At 40.0% G+C, this 20048-nt stretch overlaps 1 non-coding gene across 1 annotated transcript; it reads right to left on the bottom strand.

The window, feature by feature from the left end:
* Positions 1-19156: 19156 nt before the first annotated feature.
* On the bottom strand, positions 19157-19264 carry LOC112760877 (small nucleolar RNA R71). The gene has a single exon (XR_003181294.1). It is a non-coding gene; the product is annotated as a small nucleolar RNA R71 (small nucleolar RNA).
* Positions 19265-20048: the final 784 nt, after the last annotated feature.

Genomic DNA, 20048 nt, shown 5'->3' with positions numbered 1-20048 from the left:
AACAGTACTCAAGAGACATCTTCTGAAGAAGAAGCTTATGATCCTGAGAACCCTGCAATAGCAGAGGTAAATTACTTAGGTGAACCTTATGGAAACACCTATAACTCAACATGGAGAAATCATCCAAATTTCTCATGGAAGGATCAAAAGCCCCAACAAGGCTTTAATAATGGTGGAAGAAACAGGTTTAGCAATAGCAAGCCTTTTCCATCATCCACTCAGCAACAGACAGAGAACTCTGAATAAAATGCTTCTAATTTAGCAAATCTAGTCTCTGATCTATCTAAGGCCACTGTAAGTTTCATGAATGAAACAAGGTCTTCCATTAGAAATTTGGAAGCACAAGTGGGCCAGCTGAGTAAAAGGATCACTGAAATCCCTCCTAGTACTCTCCCAAGCAATACAGAAGAGAACCCAAAAGGAGAGTGCAAGGCCATTGACATAAGCGCCATGGCCGAATCTGTGAGGAGAGGAGAGGACGTGAATCCCAAGGAGGAAGACCTCCTGGGACGTCCAGTGATCAATAAGGAGCTTCCCTCTGGGGAACCAAAGGACTCTGAGGCTCATCTAGAGACCATAGAGATTCCATTGAACCTCCTTATGCCCTTCATGAGCTCTGATGAGTATCCCTCTTCTGAAGAGAATGAGGATGTTACTGAAGAGCAAACTGCCAAGTTTCTTGGTGCAATCATGAAGCTGAATGCCAAATTATTTGGCATTTATACTTGGGAAGTTGAACCTCCCTTGTTCATCAATGAACTGAGTGATCTGGATCAACTGACATTACCTCAGAAGAGACAGGATCCTGGAAAGTTCATAATACCCTGTACCATAGGCACTATGATCTTTAAAGCTCTGTGTGACCTTGGTTCAGGAATAAACCTCATGCCCCTCTCTGTAATAGAGAAACTGGGAATCTATGGGGTGCAAGCTGCTAAAATCTCACTAGAGATGGCAGACAGCTCAAGAAAACAGGCTTATGGACAAGTAGAAGATGTATTAGTAAAGGTTGAGGGCCTTTACATACCTACTGATTTCATAGTCCTGGATACTGGAAAGAAAGAGGATGAATCCATCATCCTAGGAAGACCTTTCCTGGCCACAGCAAGAGCTGTGATTGATGTTGACAGAGGTGAAATAGTCCTTCAATGGAATGAGAACTCCCTTGTATTCAAAACTCAAGGATCTCCCTCTGCAACCATGGAGAGGAAGCAGCAAAAGCTTCTCTCCAAGCAGAGTCAACCAGAGCCCCCACAGTCAAACTCTAAGTTTGGTGTTGAACTCCCATATCCAAACTCTAAGTTTGGTGTTGGAGAGTTTCAACAAAGCTCTGCACATCTGTGAGGCTCCATGAGAGCTCACTGTCAAGCTATTGACATTAAAGAAGCGCTTGTTGGGAGGCAACCCAATGTTTATCTAACTCTTATTTTTATTGTTTTTCATGTTTTCTTAGGTTAATGATCATGTGGAGTCACAAAATAAATATAAAAATTGGAAATGGAATAAAAAAACAGCAGAAGAAAAATCACACCCTGGAGGAGCATCTGTCTGGCGTTCAGCGCCAGAACAGAGCATGGTTCTGGCACTGAACGCCCAAAATGGGCAGCTTCTGGGCGCTGAACGCCAGAACAGGCATGGTTCTGGCGTTCAACGCCAGAAATGGCACACAGATGGGCGTTGAACGCCCAAAATAGCCACCAACCTGGCGCTGAACGCCCAGAGTTGGGTACAAAGGCATTTTTACATGCCTAATGGTGCAGGGATGTAAATACCTTGACACCTCAGGATCTGTGGACCCCACAGGATCATCTTAGGATCTGTGGACCCCACAGGATCCACTCAGGATCTGTGGACCCCACAGGATCCCCACCTACCTCTACTCACTTCTTCTCACCACTCTCTTTCACACAACCCCATAAACACTCTTCCCTAAAAACCCCTCACCAATCACCTCAATCTCTCTTCCCCACTAAACCTTCACCACTCACATCCACCCACTCTTCCCAATAAACCTACCTCATAAACTCCACCTACCTTCAAAATTCAAAACCAATTTCCCACCCAAACCCACCCATATGGCCGAACCTTAACCCCCCCTCCATTCCCTATATAAAGACCTCCATTCTTCACCAAATTCACACAACACACCCCTCTACACTCTCCTTAGCCGAAACCACATCTCCCTCTCCCTCTCCATATTTCTTCTTCTTCTTCTTCTATTCTTTTGTTTATTGCTCGAGGGCGAGCAATATTCTAAGTTTGGTGTGGTAAAAGCATAGCTTTTTTGTTTTTCCATTACCATTGATGGCACCTAAGACCGGAGAATCCTCTAGAAGAGGGAAAGGGAAGATAAAAGCTTCCACATCCGAGTCATGGGAGATGGAAAGGTTCATCTCCAAAGCCCATCAAGACCACTTCTATGATGTTGTGGCCAAGAAGAAGGTGATCCCTGAGGTCCCTTTTAAACTCAAAAGAAATGAGTATCCAGAGATCCGACATGAAATTCAAAGAAGAGGTTGGGAAGTTCTAACAAATCCCATCCAACAAGTCGGCATCCTAATGGTTCAAGAGTTCTATGCCAATGCATGGATCACCAAGAACCATGATCAAAGTAAGAACCCGGATCCAAAGAACTATGTTACAATGGTTCGGGGGAAATACTTAGATTTTAGTCCGGAGAATGTGAGGTTGGCGTTCAACTTGCCATACATGGAAGAAAACGCACGCCCCTACACAAGGAGAGTCAACTTTGATCAAAGGTTGGACCAAGTCCTTATGGACATATGTGTAGAAGGAGCTCAATGGAAGATTGACTCCAAAGGCAAGCCGGTTCAACTAAGAAGATTGGACCTCAAGCCTATTGCTAGAGGATGGTTGGAGTTTATTCAATGCTCAATTATTCCCACTAGCAACCGGTCTGAAGTTACTATAGACCGGGCCATCATGATCCATAGCATCATGATTGGAGAAGAGGTGGAAGTTCATGAGATTATACCTCAAGAACTCTACAAGGTGGCTGACAAGTCCTCCACCATGGCAAGGTTAGCCTTTCCTCACCTTATTTGCCACCTATGCAATTCAGCTGGGATTAACATAGAGGGAGATATCCTCATTAAAGAGGAAAAGCCCATCACTAAGAAAAAGATGGAGCAAGCAAGAGAGCCCAGTCATGGAGCTCAAGAGGCACAAGAAGCTCATCACCATGAGATTCCGGAAATGCCTCAAATGCACTTTCCTCCACAAAACTATTGGGAGCACATCAACACCTCCCTAGAAGAATTGAGTTCCAATATGGGACAACTAAGGGTGGAACATCAAGAGCACTCCATCATGCTTCATGAAATAAGAGAAGATCAAAAAGCAATGAGGGAGGAGCAACAAAGACAAGGAAGAGACATAGAAGAGCTCAAGGACGTCATTGGTTCCTCAAGAAGGAAACGCCACCATCACTAAGGTGGATTCATTCCTTGTTCTTGCTTTCTCTGTTTTTTGTTTTCTATGTTATGTGCTTATCTATGTTTGTGCCTTCATTACATGATCATTAGTAGTTAGTAACTTTGTCTTAAAGATATGAATGTCCTATGAATCCATCACCTCTCTTAAATGAAAAATATTTTAATTCAAAATAACAAGAAGTACATGAGTTTCGAATTTATCCTTGAACTTAGTTTAATTATATTGATGTGGTGACAATGCTTCTTGTTTTCTGAATGTATGCTTGAACAGTGCATATGTCTTTTGAAGTTGTTGTTTAAGAATGTTAAATATGTTGGCTCTTGAAAGAATGATGACTAGGAGACATGTTATTTGATAATCTGAAAAATCATAAAAATGATTCTTGAAGCAAAAAAAAGCAGCAAAGAACAAAGCTTGCAGAAAAAAAATAAAAAAAAAATAGGCGAAAAAAAATATAGAAAGAAAAAGAAAAAGCAAGCAGAAAAAGCCAAAAGCTCTTAAAACCAAGAGGCAAGAGCAAAAAGCCAATAACCCTTAAAACCAAAAGGCAAGGGAAAATAAAAAGGATCCCAAGGCTTTGAGCATCAGTGGATAGGAGGGCCTAAAGGAATAAAATCCTGGTCTAAGCGGCTAAACCAAGTTGTCCCTAACCATGTGCTTGTGGCGTGTAGGTGTCAAGTGAAAACTTGAGACTGAGCGGTTAAAGTCAAGGTCCAAAGCAAAAAAAGAGTGTGCTTAAGAACCCTGGACACCTCTAATTGGGGACTTTAGCAAAGCTGAGTCACAATCTGAAAAGGTTCACCCAATTATGTGTTTGTGGCATTTATGTATCCGGTGGTAATACTAGAAAACAAAGTGCTTAGGGCCACGGCCAAGACTCATAAAGAAGCTGTGTTCAAGAATCATCATACTGAACTAGGAGAGTCAATAACACTATTCAAAATCTGAAGTTCCTATAGATGCCAATCATTCTGAACCTCAATGGATAAAGTGAGATGCCAAAACTATTCAAGAGGCAAAAAGCTATAAGTCCCGCTCATATGATTGGAGCTATGTTTCATTGATAGTTTGGAATTTATAGTATATTCTCTTCTTTTTATCCTATTTGATTTTCAATTGCTTGGGGACAAGCAACAATTTAAGTTTGGTGTTGTGATGAGCGGATAATTTATACGCTTTTTGACATTGTTTTTAGTATGTTTTTAGTAGGATCTAGTTACTTTTAGGGATGTTTTCATTAGTTTTTATGTTAAATTCACATTTCTGGACTTTACTATGAGTTTGTGTGTTTTTCTGTGATTTCAGGTATTTTCTGGCTGAAATTGAGGGACTTGAGCAGAAATCAGATTCAGAGGTTGAAAAAGGACTGCTGATGCTGTTGGATTCTGACCTCCCTGCACTTAAAGTGGATTTTCTGGAGCTAAAGAACTCGAAATGGCGCACTTCCAATTGCGTTGGAAAGTAGACATCCAGGGCTTTCCAGCAATATATAATAGTTCATACTTTGGCCAAGAATTGACGACGTAAACTGGCGTTCAACGCCAGCCTTCTGCCCAAATCTGGCATCCAGCGCCAGAAAAGGATCCAAAACCAGAGTTGAACGCCCAAACTGGCACAGAAACTGGCGTTCAACTCCACAAATGGCCTTTGCACGTGCAACACTCAAGCTCAGCCCAAACACACACCAAGTGGGCCCCGGAAGTGGATTTATGCATCAATTACTTACTCATGTAAACCCTAGTAACTAGTTTATTATAAATAGGACCTTTTACTAGTCTTTTTGACCATCTTTGGACGCCTGGTTCTTAGATCAGAGGGGCTGGCCTCTCGGCCATGCCTGGACCTTTCACTTATGTATTTTTAACGGTAGAGTTTCTACACTCCATAGATTAAGGTGTGGAGCTCTGCTGTTCCTCAAAGATTAATGCAAGTACTATTGTTTTCTATTCAATTCATCTTATTTCGCTTCTAAGATATCCATTCGCACCCAAGAACGTGATGAAGGTGATGATTATGTGTGACGCTCATCACCATCTCCCCTATGAACGTGTGCCTGACAAACACTTCTGTTCTACATGAATTAAGCTAGAATGAATATCTCTTAGATCTCCTAACAAGAATCTTCGTGGCGTAAGCTAGAATGATGGCGGCATTCAAGAGAATCCGGAAGGTCTAAACCTTGTCTGTGGTATTCTGAGTAGGATTCAATGATTGAATGACTGTGACGAGCTTCAAACTCGCGAGTGCTGGGCGTTAGTGACAGACGCAAAAGGAAGGTGAATCCTATTCCAGCATGATCGAGAACCGACAGATGAATAGCCGTGCCGTGACAGGGTGCGTGAGCATATTATTCACTGAGAGGAGGGGATGTAGCCACTGACAACGGTGATGCCCTTGCATACAGCCAGCCATGGAAAGGAGTAAGACCGATTGGATGAAGATAGCAGGAAAGCAGAGGTTCAGAGGAACGAAAAGCATCTCCATTCGCTTATCTGAAATTCTCACCAATGATTTACATAAGTATCTCTATCCCTATTCTATTCTATTGAAAGCAAGTTAAATAGAAAAATTAACATCATGCCTTGGTTAGAATGTTAAAAGAAAGTGAAAGAAAAACAAAAAAGAAGTTTTGAAAAGGTTAGGTTGGTTAGAGTTTAAAATTAGTGAGTTAGTGAAAATTGGTTAAAGTAAGAGGCATAATGAAAATAGTCCAAGTAACAAGTAATCACAGGTAGAAGCTATAGGTAACTCATATTCAAACAAGTAAAATGGTTTGATGATGATTCAAATAGAGATAAAGAAAGCAAAAATAGGAATCAAACATCAAAATCGCAGTTTAGGAACCATGAAAGCAAAGAGGATAAAAATGCATGCTCTGGTATTCATGAATGGTTTAGTTAAAGCAGAGGAAAACAGAGTTCAAGATTCCAAAATCAAAACATGAATGAAAGTCAAAAAGATTTATAAAAATTTGGGCAGCATTCCGGCTAAAATTGGATTTTCTCGGAAAATAAACAGCAAGCAAACAGTTCCTATGAATTAAAAAATCAAGCTGCAGTTTCATATAATGAATATAAACATGAAAATTCAGTGTAAAGAGCAGCAATATACAAGAAATACAGCATATGAACAAGATCACAGCAACAGCAGATTTGCAAATTTGATAAAACAGAAACAAGAACAGTGCAAGTAAACAGACCTAAATCCACTAACCACATCCTAGGCTACCTAACAACCTAAAATCCACTACAACATGCATATCTAACTAGCCTAAACATGAACATAAACGGAAAAATAAGAATAAACTACGAACGGATAAAAGGGATTGCGTGTTGCGGAACCTGGAAGGCCGAATAATGAGGATAGGCAGAAAGGTGGTTGGGGGTGGTGATGATGTTGGCGTCCGGTGCTGGGCACGGCGACTGGCGGTGGTGGGCACGGCGGCGCAACTGTTCGGGGCAGGGGGAAGAAAGGGTAATGGAGGTAGGGGAAGGGAGGGGGAAAGGGGTGGTGTTGCTGGTGGAAGGGGGATTGCGGTTGGGATGGTTGGCGGCGGTGGGTGGTGGCGCGGAGGGGAGCAGTGGCGGAGGAGGAGGGAGAAAGAAGAAAGAGGAAGAAAGAAGGGGGAAGGAGGGAGGGGGTGGGTGGCAGCGGCGTCTGGGTGGTCGGCGGCGTCTGGCTGGTGGCGCGGTGGTGACTGTTGAGGTTTGGGGGAGAAGAGAGGGAGAAGAGGAGTTGGGGGGAGGGGTGTCACGACTGATGGGGTTTCGCATGATGGGGGGTTATATTTTTGAATCCACGCGGCCGCGTGGAGCACGCGGTCGCATGGCTGGAGCGAAAAAGGTGGTTGACGCGATCGCGTGGATGACGCGATCGCGCGGAGGGCAAAAAGAGTAAATGACGCGATCGCATGGGGCATGCGATCGCGTCGCTAGAATTTGTGCTAAACACACGAATCCAGCGTCGTTTCAGCGCAACTCTCTGTCTCCTTGGGGGTGTTCGTGCAATCCATGCGACGCGGTCGCGTGGGATTGATTATGTGCAAGTGACGTGATCGCATGGGGCATGCGATCGCGTGTGCCATTTTGTGCTAAACGCACAATGGCCGCATGATTCCAGCCCAATTTTCTGGACGTTGGATCCTTACGTCGATTTCCAGGTCACACGGCCGCGTGGATGACGCGGTCGCGTGGGAAGTGTAGTTCGCCATTTGACGCGATCGTATGGGTGATGCGGTCGCGTCGCGCACCTCTTTTTTTTTTTTTGAATGCAGAATGCAGTATGCAGAAAAATGTGAATGCTATGCATGATCCCAGGTTTAATAAAATAAAATAAAACTCAAAAACAAACAAAACTAAATAAAATTAAAATTGCAAAAGGAACGATCATACCATGGTGGGTTGTCTCCCACCCAGCACTTTTAGTTAAAGTCCTTAAGTTGGACATTGGAGGAGCTTCCTGTTATGGCGGCTTATGCTTAAATTCATTCAAAAATCTCCACCAATGCTTGGAATGCCGATAGCCTCCGGGGTTCCAGACTAGGCATGTAAAGCTTCTGAACAGCTTCAAACAGATTGTCAGGCTCCCAGGGTGACGAATGTCAGAATAGATTCCAGGATCCCAAGCCTTGTTTTTAGATCCGCCTCCGTCTTGATCTACATGTTTCCATCCGGGCGGTTTAGAAAGTAGATTCTCACCATGGTAACCAAACATTTTCCGAGATCCATTCAATTGATCATGATACCAATCCGTGCACTTCAAGTTGAAGCGTGGAACCTTATTGAACCTTGTACACCAGTTCTACTCCCTTGTGCTTTTCTGTGAATTCCTCCACTTCCTCGTAAGGTTCTTCAAATGCATCTGAGTCCTGGTCAAAGTCTTCTATGTCCTCCTCATCACTTGTGTCATAGACTGGAGGTTGAGAGAAATCTACCTCTACATCATCTTCGAATTCATTTGGGAAAGATTCTTCGATCTCAGAGAATTCACTTGTGGATGCAAGTTCATTACTAAGAGAGCTTGACTTGTGACTATCATCATCAAGGGAATTTGTGTCCTGGGTTATTCCGTCTAGTTCTTCATAAACGAATTGCCTTGGGGATTGTGCACTGTCCTCCTTAGCATCAACTGTAATGTCCTTGACGGAGTTTTCCTCAGCTCTGAATTCCCATGGAGGTTCAGCATCTCCTAGATCTTCAACCAACTCTTCTTCTTGTACAATGACAGCTTCTTCTACTTGTTCGAGTATGAATTCATGCTCTGTCTTGTCCACTGGAGTTTCTAATATCTTCTTCATGCTACACTCTTCATTAGATTGTCCACATGGGGCTGTGGTTGGTCCTTGAATGTTCGCGCGTCTAGAAGCTAATTGAATTACTGCTTGCTCCAGTTGTTGAATGGTTGTTTGAAGTTTATTTACTGTTGCCTTGAGGCGAACCTTTGATTCTCTGGGTGATGGATTTGGACATGAAACATAGGGAAGTAGCGGTGCTTGGGGGCGATTGGATTGGAACTGGGATAAGAAAGGATCATACGGTGGCGAATGGTGAAGAGAAGCTTGTGAATGTGGTGGTCCGAGGTTATGTTGAGAGGTTGGTCTATGGGCACGGGGTGGGGCTTGTTGGTAGTTACAAGGTTGTCCACCATATCTATCAGCTGGGTATGCATTGTAGAATGGTCGTTGTCCATGATATCTTGGAGGGTGTTGTTGCCTAAAGGGTTGATTAGATCCTCTTGGCTCCATCCATCCTTGATTAGTCTAACCTTGATGCATATTCCTGCTGTAACTTCTATTTCCTTCAACAAAGTTAGAGCCAAACTCAAAGCGAGAGGGGTGAGAGTTCATAGTAGCAAATAAAATTAAAAAGGAAAAACAGAAATAAATAAACAAGTAAAAGAAAAATATTTACAATAACCAATAATAAGGCACACGTTAGCAGTTCCCCGACAACGGCCCCATTTTGATGAGAGAACTTTTGAGTGGTCTAGAAATTTGCGGATAAATCCTCGTTGCAAGTATAGTTTCTAAACCTTCAAAAGTCCTTTCATACAAACGTTTTGGTTGTCACAAGTAACAAACCCCTTTTAAATTGATAACCGAGTACTTAAACCTCGGGTCGTCTTCTCAAGGAACTGCAGGGAGGTATGTTCTTATTATTGGTTATGGAGATTGTAAATTCGGGGTTTTAAGAATGAGGAACAGATATGACAATTGATTTAAATAGCAATTAAAATAAATAAATAAATACTGTAAAATAAACTTTTGGCAAGGTATGAGAAATTGGAAGTCCAGGCTTAGTTATTCTTATCAGCAACAATGAAAGTTGAATCTTAATTCCACTTAGTCAACCTTTACTAAAGTAAAGGAAAGTCAAGGGACTAATTAGTTTGATCTTCGAATCCTATTTATTTCCTAAGAAAAGGTTGGGATTATTGAAGTTCAGTTCAATTAGCAAAGATAACAGTTATCAATTATGTTGAGCTAAGATAACTCCTGAGTTACTGCTTTCTTAACCAAGACCAAAAGAGGGAAAAGTAAATTTACTGGAATAAAAATGCCTTCAGATGTAAAGCAGCAATAACATAAATTAAAGAAAGCAATCATAAACTAAAATACCTCAAATAGCATTAATAAGAGAAATTATCATCTAACATGAAGAGTTCATAAACTAAATTGGAAGAATAAATAAAAATAAAGAACTTGGGATTAAGAGTTACTCCTAAAACTAAGAGAAGTCCTAAATCCTAAGAGAGAGAGAGGAGAGAACCTCTCTCAAAACTAGATCTAAAACATGGGAAATAAAATTGGCGAGCTCTCTCTGAATGGATGCATTCCCTCACTTCATAACCTCTGGTCTATGCCTTCTGGACTTGGATTTGGGCCAAAAAGGGCTTCAGAATTCGCTATGAGCATTGGTGCACGAAATGTGAATCACACTTTTCACAACTCGTACCACTAACCAGCAAGTGCACTGGGTCGTCCAAGTAATACCTTACGTGAGTAAGGGTCGAATCCCACGGAGATTGTTGGTTTGAAGCAATCTATGGTTATCTTGCAATTCTTAGTTAGGATGTCAATTATGTTTATCAGTTGAATTGTGAATAAACAAGAGAGCATGGATTAAAGGTTACTTGTTATGCAGTAATGGAGAATATGTTGGAGTTTTGGAGATGCTTTGTCTTCTGAATCTCTGCTTTCCTTTGTCCTCTGATTCACGCACGCACGTTCTTCTATGGCAAGCTGTATGTAGGGGTTCACCGTCGTCAATGGCTACATCCCATCCTCTCAGTGAAGAATATGCTCACATGCTCTGTCACAGCACGGCTAATCATCTGTCGGTTCTCGATCATACTGGAATAGGATTCTTCGTCCTTTTGCGTCTGTCACTAACGCCCAGCACTTGCGAGTTTGAAGCTTGTCACAGTCATTCGATCATTGAATCCTACTCAGAATACCACAGACAAGGTTTAGACTTTCCGGATTCTCATGAATGCCGCCATCAGTTCTAGCTTATACCACGAAGATTCTAATTAAGAGATTTAAGAGATACTCATTCAATCGTGTATAGAACGGAGGTGGTTGTCAGGCACACGTTCATGGGTTGAGGAAGGTGATGAGTGTCACAGATCATCACCTCCATCACAGTTAAGCGCGAATGAACATCTTAGATAGGAACAAGCGTGTTTGAATGGAAAACAGAAATACTTGCATTAATTCATCGAGACACAGCAGAGCTCCTCACCCCCAACAATGGAGTTTAGAGACTCATGCCGTCAAAGAATACAAAGTTTTGATCTAAAATGTCATGAGATACAAAATAAGTCTCTGAAAGTTGTTTAAATACTAAACTAGTAGCCTAGGTTTACAAAAAATGAGTAAACTATGATGGATGGTGCAGAGATCCACTTCTGGGGCCCACTTGATGTGTGCTGGGGCTGAGACTTAAGCAATTCACGTGCATAAGGCCATTTTGGGTGTTCAACGCCAGGTTTGGATTCATTTCTGGCGTTGAACTCCAACTTTTAATCCTTTTCTGGCGCTGGACACCAGAATTGGGCAGGGAACTGGCGTTGAACGCCAGTTTACGTCGTCTATCCTTGAGCAAAGTATGGACTATTATATATTTCTGGAAAGCCCTGGATGTCTACTTTCCAAAGCAATTGGAAGCACGCCATTTCGAGTTCTGTAGCTCCAGAAAATCCACTTTGAGTGCAGGGAGGTCAGAATCCAACAGCATCAACAGTCCTTTTTCAGCCTGAATTAGATTTTTGCTCAGCTCCCTCAATTTCAGCCAGAAAAATACCTGAAATTACAGAAAAACACACAACTCATAGTAAAGTCTAGAAATATGAATTTTTCCTAAAAACTAATGAAAATAAACTAAAAACTAACTAAAACATACTAAAAACTATATGAAATTAACCCCAAAAAGCGTATAAAATATCCGCTCATCAAGCATTTTCTACAATTTCTGGTGCGTGGCCTCTGTCACGCGTCTGCGTGGGTCACGCGGTCGCGTCATTCGGAGCTTTTCCTTGCCACGCGGTCGCGTCAGTCATGTGGCCGCGTCGATGCTGATTCGCGCTTGGCACGCGATCGCGTCGTCCATGCGATCGCGTGGATGCTAGTTTCTTCAGAAGCTCCGTTTTGTGCTTTCCTTCCATTTTTGTATGTTTCCTTTCCCTCTTTTAAGTCATTCCTACTTTAGAAGATCTGAAAACTACTAAACACACTAATCATGGCATCGAATGGAATTAAAGGTGATTAAAATAATTAATTTAAAAGCATAGGAAACATGTTTTTCACATACATCACATAATAAGGAAGGGAAAGTAAAACCATGCAACTAACATGAATAAATGGGTGAAGGATTGAATAAATCACTCAAATTAAGCACAAAATATATCATAAAATATGGGTTTATCAAGTGACCCGTGACAATCACCCAATCTTCGTTACTCGCTTAGCCAAGATCTGCGTGCCTGACAACCACAAGCGGTCTACATGATGTTCAACGTAGTCATTGGACGACAGCCGGAGTATATTCTCTTGAGTATCTAATACACGGACCGAGTCTGTGAGATTAGTATCTTTGTGGTATAGGCTAGAACCAATCGGCAGCCATTTCTGATATCCGGAAAGTCTAAACCTTGTCTGTGGTATTCCGAGTAGGATCTGGGAAGGGATGACTGTGACGAACTTCAAACCTGCGAATGTTGGGCGCAGTGACAGTGTGCAAAAGGATCAATGGATTCTATTCCGACGCTAGCGGGAACCGACAGATGATTAGCCATGCGGTAGCTGTACTTGGTATTTTTCATCCGAGATGAGAAATCTGACAGTTGATTAGCCATGCAGAAACTGTAGAGGACCATTTTCACTGAGAGGATCCTACAACTTGCCATGGAAGGGAGCACGCATGATTGGAAGAAGGCAATAGGAAAGTAGAGGTTCAGAAGCAACAAAGCATCTCCAAACGCTTATCTGAAATTCCCACCAATGAATTACATAAGTATCTTTATTTTATTTTATGTTTATTTATCTTTTAATTATCAAAACCTCATAACCATTTGAATCCGCCTGACTAAGATTTACAAGATGACCATATCTTGCTTCAAGCCGACAATCTCTGTGGAATCGACCCTTACTCACGTAAGGTTTATTACTTGGACGACCCAGTGCACTTGCTGGTTAGTTGGGCGGAGTTGTGAAAAGTGTGAATCACGATTTCCCACACCAAGTTTTTAGCGCCGTTGCCGGGGATTGTTCGAGTTTGGACAACTAACGGTTCATCTTGTTGCTTAGATTAGTTAATTTTATTTTATGTTTATGCTTTTTATTTTTATTTTCAAAAAAAAAAACATACAAAAAAAATTTTTATTATAATTTTCAAAAAATTCCAAAAAAAAAAATTTTAAATTTGTTCTTCAGGATTTTTAAGAATGAATTCTAGAGTTTCATGAGATATGTTGAAGCCTAGCTGGCTATTTTGCCATGTCTAATCTTTTAGACTGAGGCTTCCACTTCTCATTGACATGCTTGTATGTTTGAAGAACTGGTGATTGATGGTTTAGAAGTTATAGTAAACTCTCGTTGCAAGTATAGTTACTAAACCAAGCAATCAACCTTTCTTATAAATGTTTTGGTTGTCACAAGTAACAAACCCCTTCAAAATTGATAACCGAAGTATTTAAACCTCGGGTCGTCTTCTCAAGGAACTGCAGGGAAGTATGTTCTTACTATTGGTTATGAAGATTGTAAATCGGGGTTTTGAAGATGAGGAACAAGTAATTTAAATTGCAATTAAAATAAGTAAAAGACTGTAAAGTAAATAAATAACTGTAAAATAAACTTTTGGCAAGGTATGAGAAATTGGAAATTCTATCCTAGTTATCCTTATCAATGATGATGAAGATTGAATCTTAATTCCACTTAGTTAGCCTCTACTTAAAGTAAAGAAAGGTCAAGTGACTAATTATGTTGATCTTCAAATCCTAGTTAATCCCTAAGGAAAGATTGGGATTATTGAAGTTCAATTCAATTAGCAAAGATAACAATTATCAATCATGTTGAGTTTGATAACTCCTGAGTTACTGATTTCTTAACAAGACCAAAAGGGAAAAGTAAATCTACTGGAATAAAAATGTCTTCAGATTGGAAGCAACAGTAACCTAAATAAAAGAGAGCAATAATAAACTGAAATACCTCAAATAACATTAATTCAAAGAATAATCTGTAACATAGAAGAATTCATAAATTAAATTGAGAAGCTAAATAAAAGAGAATGTTGAACCTGATAAAAAGAGATAATCCTGAAAGCAAAAGAAATCCTAATTCTAAATCCTAAAAGAGAGAGGAGAGAACCTCTCCCTCAAAACTACATCTAATTCATGAAAAGTAACTAATTGGAGACTCCCTTTTGAATGGATGCATTCTCCTACTTCATAACCTCTGATCTGTGCCTTCTGGACTTGGATTTGGGCCAAAAAAGGCTTCAGAAATCGCTGGGAGCGTTTTCTGTACTTTCTGGTGCATGGCCTCTGTCACGCGTCCACGTGGGTCACGTAGTCGCGTCATTTGGAGTTTTCCTTGCCACGCGGTCGCTTCAATCATGCGTCCACGTCATATGCGTTTCGCTCAAGGCGCGCGATTGCGTCATTCATGCGGTTGCGTCACTACCATTTCGCGCTGGCATGCGGTCGCGTCGTCCATGCGATCGCGTCACTGCCAGTTACTTCAAAAACTCCGTTTTGTACTTTCCTTCCATTTTTGTATGTTCCCTTTTCATCCTTTAAGTCATTCCTGCCTTAGAAGATCTGAAACTACTCAACACACGAATCATGGCATCGAATGGAAGTAAAGGGTAATTAAAATAATAACTTTTAAAGCATAGGAAACATGTTTTTCACATATATCACATAATAAGGAAGGAAAAGTAAAACCATGCAATTAACATGAATAAGCGAGTGAAGGATTGAATAAATGATGAGCGGATAATTTATACGCTTTTTGGCATTGTTTTTAGTATGTTTTTAGTAGGATCTAGTCACTTTTAGGGATGTTTTCATTAGTTTTTATGTGAAATTCACATTTCTGGACTTTACTATGAGTTTGTGTGTTTTTCTGTGATTTCAGGTATTTTCTGGCTGAAATTGAGGGACTTGAGCAGAAATCAGATTCAGAGGTTGAAGAAGGACTGCTGATGCTGTTGGATTCTGACCTCCCTGCACTCAAAGTGAATTTTCTGGAGCTACAGAACTTGAAATGGCGCGCTTCCAATTGCGTTGGAAAGTAGACATCCAGGGCTTTCCAGCATTATATAATAGTTCATACTTTGGCCAAGAATAGACGATGTAAACTGGCGTTCAACGCCAGCCTTCTGCCCAAATCTGGCGTCCAGCGCCAGAAAAGGATCCAAAACCAGAGTTGAACGCCCAAACTGGCACAGAAATTGGCGTTCAACTCCACAAATGGCCTCTGCACGTGCAACACTCAGGCTCAGCCCAAACACACACCAAGTGGGCCTAGGAAGTGGATTTATGCATCAATTACTTACTCATGTAAACCCTAGTAGCTAGTTTATTATAAATAGGACCTCTTACTATTGTATTAGGTATCTTGGATCAGTGTAAACCATCTTTGGACGCCTGGTTCTTAGATCAGAGGGGCTGGCCTCTCGGCCATGCCTGGACCTCTCACTTATGTATTTTCAACGGTAGAGTTTCTACACTCCATAGATTAAGGTGTGGAGCTCTGCTGTTCCTCAAAGATTAATGCAAAGTACTTCTGTTTTCTATTCAATTCATCTTATTTCGCTTCTAAGATATCCATTCGCACCCAAGAACGTGATGAAGGTGATGATTATGTGTGACGCTCATCATCCTTCTCCCTTATGAAGGCGTGCCTGACAAACATTTCTGTTCTACATGAAATAAGCTAGAATGAATATCTCTTAGATCTCCTAACCAGAATCTTCGTGGCGTAAGCTAGAATGATGGCGGCATTCAAGAGAATCCGGAAAGTCTAAACCTTGTCTGTGGTATTCCGAGTAGGATTCAATGATTGAATGACTGTGACGAGCTCCGAACTCGCGATTGCAGGGCATTAGTGACAGACGCAAAAGGATAGTAAATCCTATTCCAGCATGATCGAGAACCGACAGATGGATAGCCGTGCCGTGACAGGGTGCGTGAGCATATTATTCACTGAGAGGATAAGATGAAGCCATTGACAAGGGTGATGCCTCCAGACGATTAGCCGTGCCGTGACAGGGCATTGGATCATTTTCCCGTGAGATGACCGAAAGTAGCCATTGACAGTGGTGATGTATCACATAAAGCCAGCCATGGAAAGGAGTAAGACTGATTGGATGAAAATAGCAGGAAAGCAGAGGTTCAGAGGAACGAAAAGCATCTCCATTCGCTTATCTGAAATTCCTACCAATGATTTACATAAGTACTTCTATCCCTATTCTTTTATTTATTATTCGAAAACACCATTATCACTCTATATCTGCCTGACTGAGATCTACAAGGTGACCATAGCTTGCTTCATACCAACAATCTCCGTGGGATTCGACCCTTACTCACGTAAGGTATTACTTGGACGACCCAGTGCACTTGCTGGTTAGTTGTTTCGAAGTTGTGACAATTATGAATTAAGATCAGAGCACCAAGCTTTGGAGCCATTACCAGGATTTGTTCGAGCCTGGAGATCACAATTTTGTGCACCAAGTTTTTGGCACCGTTGCCGGGGATTGTTTGAGTTTGGACAACTGACGGTTCATCTTGTTGCTCAGATTAGGTAATTTTCTTTTTATTTTATTTTCAAAAATTTTTCAAAAATATTTCTAAAATTTTCTCATCTGTTTTCGAAAAAAATAAAAATGATTTCAAAAATTTTATTCAAAATTTTTAAGAATGAATTCTAGTGTTTCATGAAGCATGTGAAGCCTGGCTGGCTGCAAAGCCATGTCTAAATTCTTTTGGACTGAGGCTTCCTAATCATCATCACAAGAGCAAGTTAATTGTTGCCAATAAAATTTGCTGTTGTATACATGAGAGGTATCTGCTGAAGCTTGGCTAGCCATTGGCCATGTCTAGTGTTTTGGACCGGAGCTTTCATTGAAAGCTTGGCTGGTTAGTGAGCCATGTCTAATTCCTGGACTGAAGCTTTAGACTAATATGGCAAGATTCCTGGAATTCATATTAAAAATTTTGGAATCCTTATTTTTTCTTTTTCATATAATTTTCGAAAAAAATCCAAAAAAATTAGAAAATCAAAAAAATCAAAAATATTTTTGTGTTTCTTGTTTGAGTCTTGAGTCATGTTATAAGTTTGGTGTCAATTGCATGTGCATCTTGCATTTTTCGAAAATTTCATGCATTCATAGTGTTCTTCATGATCTTCAAGTTGTTCTTGGTAAGTCTTCTTGTTTGATCTTGATGATTTTTTGTTTTGTGTCTTTTCATGTTTATCATATGCATTCTTGAATTCTTAGTGCCTAAGCATTAAAGAATTCTAAGTTTGGTGTCTTGCATGTTTTCTTTGCATTAAAAATTTTTCAAAATTGTGTCTATGATGTTCATCTTGACATTCATAGTGTTCTTGGTGTTCATCTTGACATTCATAGCATTCTTGCATGCATCACATGTTTTGATCTAAAAATTTCATGCATTGCATCATTTTAGTGTTTTTCTCTTGCATCATAAAAATTCAAAAAAATCAAAAAAAAAATATCTTTCCCTTTTTCTCTCATCAAATTCGAAAATTTGGATTGACTTTTTCAAAAATTTTAAAATCAAATTGTTTCTCATGAGTCAAATCAAATTTTCAATTTGAAAATCTTATCTTTTTCAAAATCTTTTTCAAAAATCAAATCTTTTTCAAAATTCTTAGTTATTTCCGAAAATTCCAAAAATATTTTTCAAAAATCTTTTTCTTATTTTTATATCAAATTTTCGAAAATAACATAATCAATTAATGTTTTGATTCAAAAATTTGAAGTCTGTTACTTGCTTGTTAAGAAAGATTCAAACTTTAAGTTCTAGAATCATATCTTGTGATTTCTTATGAATCAAGTCATTAATTGTGATTTTAAAAAAAAATCAAATCTTTTTCAAAACTAATTTTATCATATCTTTTCAAAAATATCTTCTTATCTTATCTTTTTCAAAAATATCTTTTCAAATATCTTTTCTAACTTCCTAACTTCTTATCTTTTCAAAATTTGTTTCAACTAACTAACTAACTTTTTGTTTGTTTCTTAACTTTTTCAAAACCACCTAACTAACTCTCTCTCTCATTTTCGAAAATATCTTCCCTCTTTTTCAAAAATTTCTTTTTAATTAACTAATTATTTTTATTTTTTTTTTAATTTCAAAAATTTTCGAAAAAAAAAATACTAACAATTTTCAAAAACCATTTTCAAAAATCACTAACTCCTTTTCAAAAATTTTCGAAAATTCCTTCCTTCTCTCTCATCTTATTCTATTTATTTATTTATCTACTAACATCTCTCCCTCACATCATCACCAAATTCGAACCCCCTCTTCTATCTGTGTTCGAATTTCTTCCTCTTTTCTTCTACTCACATAAGGGAACCTCTATACTGTGGTAAAGAGAATCTCTATTATTATTATTTTTCTGTGCCCTCTTCTTTGTCATATGAGCAGGAGCAAGGATAAGAACATTCTTGTGGAAGCAGATCCAGAACCTGAAAGGACTCTGAAGAGAAAATTAAGAGAAGCTAAATTACAACAATCCAGAGATAATCTTTCAGAAATTTTCGAACAGGAGAAGGAGATGGCAGCCGAAAATAATAATAATGTAAGGAAGATGCTTGGTGACTTTACTACACCAAATTCCAATTTACATGGAAGAAGCATCTCCATTCCTGCCATTGGAGCAAACAATTTTGAGCTGAAACCTCAATTAGTTTCTCTGATGCAGCAGAACTGCAAGTTTCATGGACTTCCATCCGAAGATCCTTTTCAGTTCTTAACTGAATTCTTGCAGATATGTGATACTGTTAAGACTAATGGAGTAGATCCTGAAGTCTACAGGCTCATGCTTTTCCCTTTTGCTGTAAGAGACAGAGCTAGATTATGGTTGGATTCTCAACCCAAAGACAGCCTGAACTCTTGGGATAAGCTGGTCACGGCTTTCTTAGCCAAGTACTTTCCTCCTCAAAAGCTGAGCAAGCTTAGAGCTGATGTTCAAACCTTCAGACAGAAAGAAGGTGAATCCCTCTATGAAGCTTGGGAAAGATACAAACAGTTGACCAAAAAGTGTCCTTCTGACATGCTTTCAGAATGGACCATCCTGGACATATTCTATGATGGTTTATCTGAGCTATCAAAGATGTCACTGGACACTTCTGCAGGTGGATCCATTCACCTAAAGAAAATGCCTGCAGAAGCTCAAGAACTCATTGACATGGTTGCTAATAACCAGTTCATGTACACCTCTGAAAGGAATCCTGTGAATAATGGGACGCCTATGAAGAAGGGAGTTCTTGAAGTTGATACTCTGAATGCCATATTGGCTCAGAATAAAATATTGACTCAGCAAGTCAATATAATCTCTCAGAGTCTGCATGGAATGCAAGCTGCATCCAACAGTACTCAAGAAGCATCTTCTGAAGAAGAAGCTTATGATCCTAAGAACCCTGCAATAGCAGAGGTAAATTACTTAGGTGAACCTTATGGAAACACCTATAACTCAACATGGAGAAATCATCCAAATTTCTCATGGAAGGATCAAAAGCCCCAACAAGGCTTTAATAATGGTGGAAGAAACAGGTTTAGCAATAGCAAACCTTTTCCATCATCCACTCAGCAACAGACAGAGAACTCTGAACGAAATGCTTCTAATTTAGCAAATCTAGTCTCTGATCTATCTAAGGCCACTGTAAGTTTCATGAATGAAACAAGGTCTTCCATTAGAAATTTGGAAGCACAAGTGGGCCAGCTGAGTAAAAGGATCACTGAAATCCCTCCTAGTACTCTCCCAAGTAATACAGAAGAGAATCCAAAAGGAGAGTGCAAGGCCATTGACATAAGCGCCATGGCCGAACCTGTGAGGAGAGGAG

This window comes from Arachis hypogaea, chromosome 16 (genome assembly GCF_003086295.3).
Source record: "Arachis hypogaea cultivar Tifrunner chromosome 16, arahy.Tifrunner.gnm2.J5K5, whole genome shotgun sequence".
Classification (NCBI taxonomy): Eukaryota; Viridiplantae; Streptophyta; class Magnoliopsida; order Fabales; family Fabaceae; genus Arachis; species Arachis hypogaea.
Note: the sequence above shows the minus strand (reverse complement) of the source record. Positions and strands in the feature narration are given on the sequence as shown.